This window comes from Felis catus, chromosome B2, assembly GCF_018350175.1.
Source record: "Felis catus isolate Fca126 chromosome B2, F.catus_Fca126_mat1.0, whole genome shotgun sequence".
NCBI lineage: Eukaryota > Metazoa > Chordata > Mammalia > Carnivora > Felidae > Felis > Felis catus.
Window position 1 is genome coordinate 10,873,808 of NC_058372.1, and position 12,242 is coordinate 10,886,049.

A 12,242-nucleotide genomic window follows, 5' to 3' on the forward strand; every position below is an offset into this window, starting at 1 on the left:
AAGAATATGTAAGAAACACAAAAATGGTTATCCTTGAGTAAAAGGCGAGGGGGGGGGCGGTTGGGGAAGGAAGCAAAGATTTACTTTAATACTAAACTTGAATTTAAAAAACAGGAACAAATACTACTTTCATAATTTTTAAAAGCTAGGTTTTTTTTTATTTTTTACATTCCTTTTGAGAAAGAGAGTGCGTGCACACAATGGGGGGGGGGGTGGTTGGAAGGAGGGACAGAAAGTGAGGGAGACAGAGAATCTCAACCAGGCTCTGCGTTGTCAGTGCAGAGCCTGACACAGGGCTTGAACCAAGAACCATGAGATTGTGACCTGTGCAAAAACCAAGAGTTGGAGGCTTAACCAACTGAGCTACCCAGGCGCCCCTAGAAGCTCGTTGGAAAAGGCTACTATCAATCTGGTATATGAACAACAGACTAATAAAATAATTCTGCATCTAAGCTGTCCCCTGGAAAATCATCTACTTTTTGCAACACTGAAACATATTTAGATTTCCCCTTTGTTTCACATTCTCCATATATACAATTCTCATACTATGTTTTTCCTTCCCCCTAAAAATCCTCTCTCTTTACCAAATTATAGTCTACCCCCCCTTAAAGGACCTTCATTCAAGGACCTACTGTGTACTTGTCTTAATTTTGATGTCACAGAATCAGCATCTTGTAGACCCTAGATCTCCACCCACCTGAATTATGGCTCTCTGCATTTGGAAAGACATCAACTTGGCAAAACATGGAACTTTACATACAGCACTTTCAAAATTAAACCGCCTTTATGAAATATCACTTATTAAGGGCGACAAATGAAAATTTTCTAACTTCAAAAGGAATAATAATTACCCTTACTAGGCCCCTACTTGCTGTCTCTCTGTACCTAACATCCATTTCACTTCTTCTCTCATCCCAGTCCTTGGATGAGTGATCCAGAGTCACTGATTCTCATTCCTATCCCCTCCTACCCTCCTTAAATCTCTAAAGTCAAGTTTTTATTCCCAACTCATTAATAAACTGCTCTCTGAAAGTTAAAACTGCCATGCCCCTACTCATATCCAGCAAGTATTTTTTTAGATGTTTTATTTATTTTTTTCTTCTTTTTTTTTTTTATATGAAATTTATTGACAAATTGGTTTCCATACAACACCCAGTGCTCATCCCAAAAGGTGCCCTCCTTTTAATGTTTTATTTATTTTTGAGACAGGGAGAGACAGAGCATGAACAGGGGAGGGTCAGAGAGAGAGGGAGACACAGAATCCGAAACAGGCTCCAGGATCTGAGCTGTCAGCACAGAGCCTGACGCGGGGCTCGAACTCATGGACCAAGAGATCATGACCTGAGCCAAAGTCAGCCGCTTAACCGACTGAGCCACCCAGGCACCCCCAGCAAGTGTTTCTTAATGCAACTTGTATCAGATACTCTTGTAGCTCCCTCTTCCATAAAGCACTGGCCTATTTTCTTCCCCAAACCTTCCTTCTCCTTTAGCATCAAAACTGCTTCCGTTGGTCCCATCTATGAATGGTGTCTAAGACTTGGCCCTAGATTTCTCCGTTATTTGACTTATTTACACAACCCTTGCCATGATTAAGTCTCAATCTCATTCTAATTTGTACTATTTCAAACTTCTTTTGGCCTCATGTCTTGTGATGATATGCCTGAAAACTAGGCATTGGTCATTCAACAATTGATCAATGTCAAGTACTTTTTAGAGATCATGGGCTCTAAAAGAGGTGAAAATAGAGGTTTGCAGGGTGCCTGGGTGGTTCAGTCGGTTAAGCATTCGACTCGATCTTGGCTCAGGTCATGATCTCACGGTTTGTGAGTTTGAGCCCCACATCGGGCCCTGCACTGACAGTGTGGAGCCTGCTTGGGATTCTCTCTCTCCCTCTCCCTCTGCTCCTCCCCTCCTCACTTTTTCTCTCTCTGTCAAAATAAATAAACATTAAAAAAATGAAAATAGAGGTTTACTTCTCAGAAATCTCAGCGCAAAAAGAACCAGAGATGTTCAAAATTAATAAAATGTAAAAAAAACCACAAGCAATGTAATAACTGACAGAGCACCCCACAGGATAACATAAATGAAATTATTAACAAATAAATGTGAGCAACTCTTAGGGGTGGAGGTAAGGAATGTCTGATATACAGAAACTTTTTTTTAATACAGAAATATTTTATGCTTCTCTTATCCCAAGTATCCATAGTGAAGTTTCTCCTTTTAATCAGCTCTAAAATCAGGAGGTAAAACTGGTCCCTCCTAACCACAGTACAAAGCAGATGGCACATGCTGAGATAAAACACAAAGAAATTAAGTTAGAGCTAAAGCACCACAGAAGCAAAGATGAAAAACAAAAAAAAAAAACCCAATCCCTGTAATAGCAACTCTTCAGGCAGCCAGAGTCAGGAAGGCATAAAAGGAAAAGGACAGTCTCCTTCCCGATAGTGGAATAAAGATTCTGCACTGGCAAGGACACTGGCGGTCGCCTCCTGAAGCAGGGTCCCACCAGCTCACAACCTACTCCATCTCGTCCCAACGCTGCATTCAGTGACACCACATGAATCGGCTACTTGAGAAACCAACCACAGTAAAGTATTTACACCACAGAAAGCGGCAAACACTGTAAATCAGAGCCTCCCCTGCCCCCACCAAAAAACCGTTTGCCAACACATCCCTGAACATTGTCCACCTTGAGAGTAAAAACATAGACGTAGAGACCCTACCTCAGCATAGTCAAGTGTGGGGCACACAGCGGGCAACCGAAGAACAGAACTTAGCATGAGAAGAGAAGTGAAAATGACAATAGTGACAGTTCTTGTAGCCATATATGCTGACCAGCCTTTTCTACCTCCTGAACATCTCGCATACAGACAGGTACTTACATCTGAAGTAATCCTCTCATGTCTCCCACGGGTATACATCTTCTAAAGAGTGTTTGCTATTTGATTATATATTCTAGTTTATTGTTGGTTAATTGCTTCTTGTACATATGTCGGGGATCATCAACTCCAGTGAGAGCTCTCCTAGAAGACAGGCTGTTTCTTCTGCTCAGAACCACAGCATGTGTATGTACGTTACGAGTACGTATTTTTGGATCTGCCCACCGTACTTCTAAGCACCCCTCGCTATGCCAGTCATATGGGATGCACTCAGTACCTTCCTGACCACCCAGCAGATGGAAATTTTTTCCTTTATAAATACAAAGGGTCATGGGAAAAAAAAAACAAACATAGAACAGATATCTACTAATTTAAACCAATTCCTTCTCTTGAACAGAGCCCCCCCTTCTCCCATCAGCCATTCTTTTAAAGAATCTAAATAAAATGGAAAGCGCTGCTAGGTAGAATCTGACATGATTAAAGCCTGGAGAAAAGTCCATCAATACAGGAGGTACCCACAGTAGCAATATAGTGCCATGTGTTTATGTAACGTTTGCTTTGGGGCACAGCTGTTTTTTACACAGGTACTTGAGCTTGTTCTACACCTTTTAAATATTATTCTGGTGGGGTGCCTGGGTGGCTCAGTCGGTTGAGTGTCTGACTTTTGATTTTGGCTCAGATAATGACCCCAGAGTCGTGGGATCAAGCCTTATGCCGGGCCCCATGCTGAGCGTGGAGCCTGGTTGAGATATATTCCCTCCCTCCCTCTCTCTCTCTCTGCTCCTCTCCCCACCCTCATTCTTTCTCTTTCTCTCTCTCAAATAATAATAATAATAAAAAAATACATACACTGTTCTGGTTAATTAAAGGACACTTGTCAAAGAAGTTATGCCATTGTCTTCTTGGTAAAGCATTAAGAGCAAATAACTATTCTGAGGCAAAAAGACAAATCTATCCAAATTTGGCAGTCCCCTCTGCTTTATATTTCTGTGTTAACAAAAGGATCTGAATAAGTTAACAAGGAGTTAACATTCAAAGGAGTAGTGACTCAGTTTCTCATACTGGTGACGGAGACAGGACTAAAGAGATTTATCGCTTGCAGTCAAAGTACACGCAAGCCTTCTGTAGAAATTCACGAAGGACATTTGAATGAGAAGAAAAGGTATATTCATACTTCTGGGCCTGAATATATAGAGAATACCTAAATGATTTGGTTTTTTCTCTGCCGCCTTCATTTTTGTTTTATGGCAGAGACCTCTCAGCTCAAATGCACACTTTCTGCTCTCTCAACTGGGTAACTATTAATTTGGTTAGAATTGCTAGAGATAAGCCTCTGGGATTGTTACATTTGTGTGAGAACCAGATGACTCTGAGCAAACATTACTTCTGGTTTTGAGAGTTATTTATAGCTGTATGTTTTTTAAAAACACATTGAAGTCAATAGGTTAGAACCATGAACAAGCATGGTTTTGATCTGAAAGGTTTCCAACTTATATCCAAATGATGCAGAAGAAGAGACTTACACGTGTAATAGGGCAGGGCAATTTCACAAGGAGCTAAGTGGGCAGAGGGGAGGGTCACAGGACATAATATGGGGATAGTCATCAAGGACCTGATTCTAGAGGATGACGATAAGGCCTAAGCATGCTGAGAAGCCGCTGGAGGAGCTTTTTTTTTTCGGTAGTATAACACAAATACGATGTGCACATAAGCTGTCTATTCGCGTTTGCCACTATGTGGCCTGGCATTGGGAGTGCTGAGTCTGATGGCCAGCTGGGCCATGCTTTCCACAATGGCTCTGTGGTTCTTAGAGAGACATTGTAAGCAATCTCTGCACAGTAAGATTTGTTGCACATCTGCAGCTCTTCACGCTCCTTGACGCTGTGGACGAGGAACTTCTGGAAGCCACCAGGCAGCACGTGCTTTGTTTTCTCGCTGCTCCGTAAGCAACGCCGGGCATCAAGATCCGGCCCTTGAATCTTCTGCGCGCCGTATTGTCAGTGCCTCTGGGCTTCCGCCAGTGGCGCTTAATTTTGATATATTGGTCTGACTGGTGCCTGATGAACTTCTTGGTCCTCTTTTTCGCAATCTTGGGCTTCACCAGAGGTCTGAGGGTGGCCACGATGCCGAACAGGAGATGGCCGCCACCCCCACAGGCAGTGCCGAGGAAGAGAGGGCAGTGCCACTGTGATGAGGGGAGAGCCGTGACGCGATGACCACTCTCAGAAGATTACTCTGGCTACCGTAGGGAGTAGAGCTGGTGGCGGCACAGGGTGACGACAGACAGCAGCGATCTAATCTGAGATGACGCACTGGATTCTAGGTGAGAAGTGGAAGTACTCATAATTTGGAGCATATTTTGAAGGTGAAACTGTCAAGATTTCCTAGTGAGGATGCAGCTGGATGCAGTCATCCCAAGCTGACAACCACTGATCTAGGAAGCTTTCTGAAACTTCGTATTTGTTGAATAAATGAACGAAGCAACATAACAGAAGTGTAAGAAATGCTATCTGTAGATCAATTCCCCGTGGTAATAAAGGATAATGACGGTCTACACAGCAAGGTTCTGTCTTACTCAGCCCTGCATTCAGAGATTTCCAGACAACAGGAATAACCGCTCAGAGAGACTTTTGCACAGGGTTTCTTGGACTCTCAGGGAGAAGAGCACCCCCCAGCAGAACAGGGATTCCCACCCGCAAGTCTGGCCAGATTACACTGAAAAGGTATCTGAGCACAGCACGGCATCTCCCCTAACGACTGTGCTTCCGCCCAGCTCCTAGAAGAGCAACTACAAGTAAACATCCACAGAGGCTAAGAGAGGCATTTTTATTTTTTAAGAATTAGAATTTCAGGGGCACCTGAGTGGCTCCGATGGTTAAATGTCCAACTCTTGATTTCAGCTCAGGTCATGGTCACGCAGTCCGTGGGATCGAGCCCCCCTCGGCACTGAGAGTGCAGAGCCTGCTTGGGATTCTCTTTCCCTCTTTCTCTGCACCTTCCCTGCTCACATGCGTGTGTGCACACTCTCTCTCTCTCGGAATAAATAAGCATTTTTTAAAAAGAATGATTATAATTCCAATATGCTATTAAGAGCACAATTTTGCTTCCTATCTGTCAGGTAACAGAGTGTACCACAAATGGTTTTTTTCCTAGAGGAAAAAATGCTAAAGGGGTGTCACATATTAGCAATCCTAACCCCACGCCAAAGAGGAACCGACTGATGGACACCAGTTGGAAGCCAAATCATGTCCGTGAACAAGAGCTTCTCCCCCTCACGCCTGACTCCACCCCGTTGACCTGACAGGAGCCTGAAGGGAGGGGAGCTGTACGGGGTTAATGCGAAATTTTTAAAAACACTTTTGATTACTATTAGAGTGAATTCGATTCTAACTCCTGGCTCTTGGCCTAGGAGATACAGTTATCATGGAGATAAACAAAATGCGCACATCCAAAAAAACGTAAGATTTCGTTTCTTCCCCCTTCAAACTGCCATCCCAAAGCTGGAGGAAAATGCACTAATGCGTATTCAGCTAATTTTTTCTGCATCCGCGGTGACGAAAGCTTCATGTAGCTCTGAGATGGGGGAAAAGTGCAGGAATCTAGAAAAAGAGAGCCCAGGGGCCTATACACGGGCTAGGGGTATTCCCAACACTTTACCATGAACGTGATTTAGCAGTCATTAAACGTAACATACTTACATCAGAGACAGACAAGTTCACCAACTGGAGCCAGGATTTACTTAAGAAAATTAACACTGATCACTGAAATAAAGCTGCATGACTGTTTGGTCTTAAGACTGCTTGTTCACAGAAATTAGGCAAGGCAGGAAATGCTATGTAAAGCTATCTCTACTTCTGTATTCTGACAATTCTTGAGAAATAGAAACATTTTAAGAGAATAAAACTGCCTCAAGCCCTAAGGAGCATGTCTGACCCCAGCGACTGTTTTCAGTTTTCAAACCCTGATCTCGAGATCCACTGGAAGCCATCAGTATTACATAGGCAGAGCTTGGCTTTTATTCTGTTGTAAATTCTCTTAACTAACATAAGTGGGTTTTCTGCCATCCTCTGCCAGTGTGAAGCTGTGCCAGAAAAGAGATCCCATGATTTCATATTATGGTAGGAAACATCATACATCCAAGCTAATTTATCAGCTGAAATAAATCAAACTGGTTTAACTTTCATGACCCTCTGCATTTTTAATTATGCCAAAGTTAAGTTGCTTTCTGATATCTCAAGGAACAAAGGTCTTCTGTAGATAGTTAAAATGCAATTAAACTGATCAGAATTAACATCTGCCGTAGTAAATAAAGTCAAAGAGACGTGGCCTTTAGCAGCCCTCTGTCAAGATTGCTGAGGAGAACCAACAGAATTTCAGACCTGGAAACAACTTCTGAGGTTATCCAGTCTGACGCTCTTACATTATGACCCACACAAGCTAGAAGCATGCATAACCCGCAGTTCATGAGTATATGCTGGGATCCGGCCTTTTTTCCTCCTAGAATACCATTCTCTATGTAAACGCATAACCATGTTGTTAAATAGATTTCCATTTCCACTATGAGCATGAGAACGTTTTCTCTTTAGAGCAGCCACTTTGCACGCTCTGGGTCAGCAAGTCATGATCTCCTTGGAGGTGCTGGAGAAGGTGGGTTCATGATTCAAGTAACAGCACACTGTATGATGGTGCCATACGATGCTTTAGAATCTAGGACAATGCGGATGGAAACATGCTGAAAAAGATACGGGTTAAGATGAAAAGAGGACAAAAGTCGTATTATTGTGCTATACCCTCAGTCCAAGGTATGATCTGGATTCTAGAAGATGCTCTTTTCGTTTGGTTTAGAAACCACTGGGACAAAGGTAAGATGGGGTGGCAATAGTGATGAACAACAAAAACCACAACAACGATAACGACAGCAATAATTTACTGAGCACACACAGTGACAGACACACAGCACTGACTCATTCTTCACAACACTCCAGCTGTTACAGGTGCGGGTGGAAGTGCACACAGGGAGAGGCAAGACGTCATACTGTGCCTGTCACTTGGGGCCCCTCTCAAAAAATCACCCTATCTGGTGATAAGGGTCTCTTCTTACGGACACTTTAGTTTTTCAGAGGAAAGCTGAACCACCTAGAGGGCGCTGTTTGAGATTTAGAACTGACCCGCAAGAAAGAGTTGATGGTAAAGGAGAGGAAGCAGAACGCTGGGGAGAAAATGTTACCATCTGGAGGCACAGGGTAGCTTTGTAAGGAAACCCTAGACTTAGTCATACATTTACCACAAAACACCAAAAAGCAGGCTCAAAGGGAGAACAGGTGTGCACACGCACGCACATGCATGATAAGAATGGGCTTAGGGTCAGAAACTATGAAAAGTAAGACGACTAATAAGAGACGGGAGCTGTTGAAAAATAAAACTGAATTAACAGGAAGGTCATGGAAGTATCACACAGCACTAACAAAAACAAAACAAACAAAAAACACCAGGGCGCCTGGGTGGCTCAGTCGGTTGGGCGTCTGACTTGGGCTCAGGTCACGATCTTGCGGTTTGTGGGTTCGGGCCCCACGTGGGGCTCTGCGCTGACAGCTCGGAGCCTGGAGCCTGCTTTGGATTCCGGGTCTCCCTCTCTCTCTGCCCCTCCCCCATTTGTGCTCTGTCTCTCTCTCAAAAATAAACATTAAAAAATAATTTTTAAAAAATGCCAAGAGAAACCAAATAACTACACACAGAGCCCTGGTGACATAAAACCTTAAATGATTCAACACAAAGGAGGGGCGGGGAGCATTTCACCAAAGACAAATAAAGGAGCGAGATGAAACTCAAAGAGCACCATCTTCAATGTTGAGACTTTTGTTGCAGTGTTGAAAGGAGGCTTGTGAAAAATGCTGAGAACAGATGGGCTTTGGAGAAAGACTGGGCCGCGGCTTACAGCAGCATCGGGAAGTGACCCTGGCACACAAGAGATTCTCAGTCCACAGAAACGTAGATATTAAATACGTGAGTGAAGGCAGTAGGATTAACAGATAACAGGAAAATAAATTCCTATTTTACTTTTTCCAACAGAGAACAGTGTGCCGCTGGCACCATTTCTAAGAGTTTCCAGCCACTCTGAAAATACAAATAGCCAAGAACAGACCAATCAACCACGAGGGAATTGAAGCAACGTGCAATTATAATAAGTAAAAAGGGGTCACAAAAAATAGGAAGAGTGCTTAAGGACTAGAGATGGAAAATCTTAATCCAATTTAAAAAAATATTCTGAAAACATAGACTCCAGACAAGCAGACTCGAGAGACAAAATTCTAGCATTAATCATCAGGCACGTGCTTTGAGGACCAGTAGAAAGTACAACAGTGATCACTAACACATGCCAAACTTAGTATTCTCTTTTCTTTGTTAATATTGGAAGACTGACACGGAAAGGGAAAGCCACAAACACAGTAGTAGCCAACAGAAAGTCACAGATGGAAGGAAAGTGGATTCATCGAATAACCCATCTATGCCAAATGCTGTTTCTCTGCTTTATGTAAACAGTGATGATTTAGGCTTGTTCCTATTCAAAATATTTTTCCCCCACAAAGACTCAGATGAAAACAAAGCTATAAAAGGCAAGTTAATCATATATGTAACATAAAGCAGAAGACAATTAAAACACGGATGACAGACTAAAAACCGAGAACTTGGTAGGCAATAAGCATGGGGCAAAACTAATGGAAATGTGTATAACTAAGATACAAGGCCACCACTAATCTGAGTCTTTTTCCAGAGCAATGACAGTCTCTACACCTCTGAGAGCCCAGTCGGTGAGTTTTACTTTCCACAAGTTAGCCCTTTAGATCATTCACATCAGTATTTAAAGCATCCCAAGACCCCCTTGTAAACAGTTCCACATAAAATATTTTTGTGGCATAGACCCCAAAGTGACCTAGCTGGTAAGTCTTGAGTCCGAGGTAGATATGAAGTCCATTGAGTAAAAACAAGATATACAATTTAGATAAAGATCATCCCAATCAAGTAAATTCCCTTCCATAACACTGTATTGATTTAAACTTACTCTTACTTGGAATGCCTTTCTCTAATAACTCTGTATCATGGATGGATAAAGAAAAAGTGCATGAATTGATACTAAAGAATTATAGGGGCACCTGGGTGGCTCAGTCAGTTAAGCGTCTGTCCAACTTTGGCTCAAGTCACGATCTCATGGCTCATGAGTTCGAGCTCCACGTCAGGCTCCGTGCTAACAGTGCGGAGCCTGCTTGGGATTCTCTCTCTGCGCCTCCTCCGCTCATTCTGTCTCTCAAAATAAATAAATAAACTTTAAAATAAATAAATAAATAAATAATTATAAACTGCCTTCCCAAATCACCTCAGATCAAAATGTCTCTGGACTTTGGTTTCCTTTCTTATAAAACAAGGGAGTTGAACCAAACTCCCAGATTTAACATACTTCCAAATGTAATTGTGGTTCCATACTTTATGATAGTAAAAATATACAATTAAATTTATATTTAAATGACAGAGTTTGGGCAGTTCCTCAAACACCAAATACAGAATTCAGCACATGACCAAGCAATTCCACTTCTAAGTATACACCCATAAGAACTGAAAGCTAGGACTCAAAAAGATACTTGGTCCCCAGTGTTCCCTGTAGCATTATTCACAGCAGGCAAAAGGTAAAAACGATCCAAGTGTCCTATAACAGATGAATGGATAAACAAAATGTGTGATATCCATACAGTGGCATATTATTCAGCCATAAAAAGTGCTGATACACAGCACCATGTTTTGAACCTTCAAAACATTATACTAAGGGAAGTAAGCCAGACCCAAAAGGAAAATAGTGTATGATTCCACTTAAATGAAATATCTACACTAGGCAAGTTTACAGAACAGCAAGCGGATTACAAGTTACCAAGGGCCGGGGGAAAAAAGGGAAATGCGAAGTTATTATTTAATGACTACAGTTTCTGCTTGGGGTGATAAATAGACGGTAGTGATGGTTACACAACACTGTGTGTGTTCCTAATGCCACTGAATTGTACACCTAAAATGGATGAAATGGTAAGTTTTATGTTTTGCAGGTACATATTACCCTAGTAAAAAATTATGCAATTAACACAACACACAATCTATAGATGAGGAAGCTTAGACACAGTCTATGTGATGCTGGGCAAGTCTCAACCTCTCCAGTTTTCACTCTCTTCATCTACAAAGTAGGAATAATAAAATCCATTATCAATTTGTGGGATGGGTAATGGGACATCCACCTGGAACTTGTGAGAAAAAATAAATTCCACGTATGAGTAAAACTGCTTGATCAATTTATAATGCATCAAAGCAAAGATATGCAAGGCTACCTATAAACTGGCTCTAAGGCCTCCCCAACTTGACTGTAACTGGACCGAGTATATTAACACACCTGATGAATAAATAAGCCAATCAGAAGTAGGGCTGAACACTACAAGAACATCAAAAAGTCCCAATCACAAAGTAAAGTGTGCGGACATCTATCTAAGCTTTCTGGGGGAGAATGAGAGTCCTGGCCGATGATTTTCCATGTGGACCTCTCCCGCAGCAAGTCTTTTCCTACCACAAGCATGGATGTAGCACTGAAGAGCGTATTGCTCAGTGAAAGATGCCAACCTGAGAAGGCTACATATTGCATGATTCTAACTGTAGGACATTCCAGAAAAGGCAAAACTATGGGCACATTAAAAAGATCAGTGGCAGCCAGTGGGTAGAGGGAAAAGATGAGTAAGTGGCGCCTAGAGGAATTTTAGGGCAGTGAAACGCTGTGTATGATACTGTAATGGCACATGTGTGTCATCAATTTGTCCAAACTCAAGAATGTATGTGTACACACACACACACACACACACGATGTGGCCAATTAACTTCACATGTTCTAATCCCACTAACAAGATAATCGTATTCTCTATTTCATTTTTTTTTATTTTTTTTAACGTTTATTTATTTTTGAGACAGAGAGAGACACAGCATGAACAGGGGAGGGTCAGAGAGAGAGGGAGACACAGAATCCGAAACAGGCTTCAGGCTCTGAGCTGTCAGCACAGAGCCCGACACGGGGCTCGAACTCACGGACCACGAGATCAGGACCTAAGCCCAAGTCGGACGCTTAACCGACTGAGCCACCCAGGCGCCCCTATTCTCTATTTCAATATGGGGATATTTCCTAGAGAATGTGAAGATTATCCCATTTGGGGAATAAGACAAGAACACTGCATATGCATCAATGTAAAAGGTGCCCCTCTGAAATTATTAGTATTTTTATTATCAACAGCTGTTGACATTTTGAACACGGAAACGAAGTACTCAAGGAAGTGCTTTACATGTTTT

The 12,242-nt window shown here is 42.2% G+C and overlaps 1 protein-coding gene and 1 pseudogene across 4 annotated transcripts in view; both read right to left on the reverse strand.

Annotated features, from left to right (window-relative positions):
* The window catches only part of RNF144B (ring finger protein 144B), a 186,521-nt gene that overhangs the window by 14,615 nt on the left and 159,664 nt on the right, over positions 1-12,242 (reverse strand). The window lies entirely within an intron of this gene.
* LOC109500069 lies at positions 3,665-5,109 on the reverse strand (annotated as a pseudogene).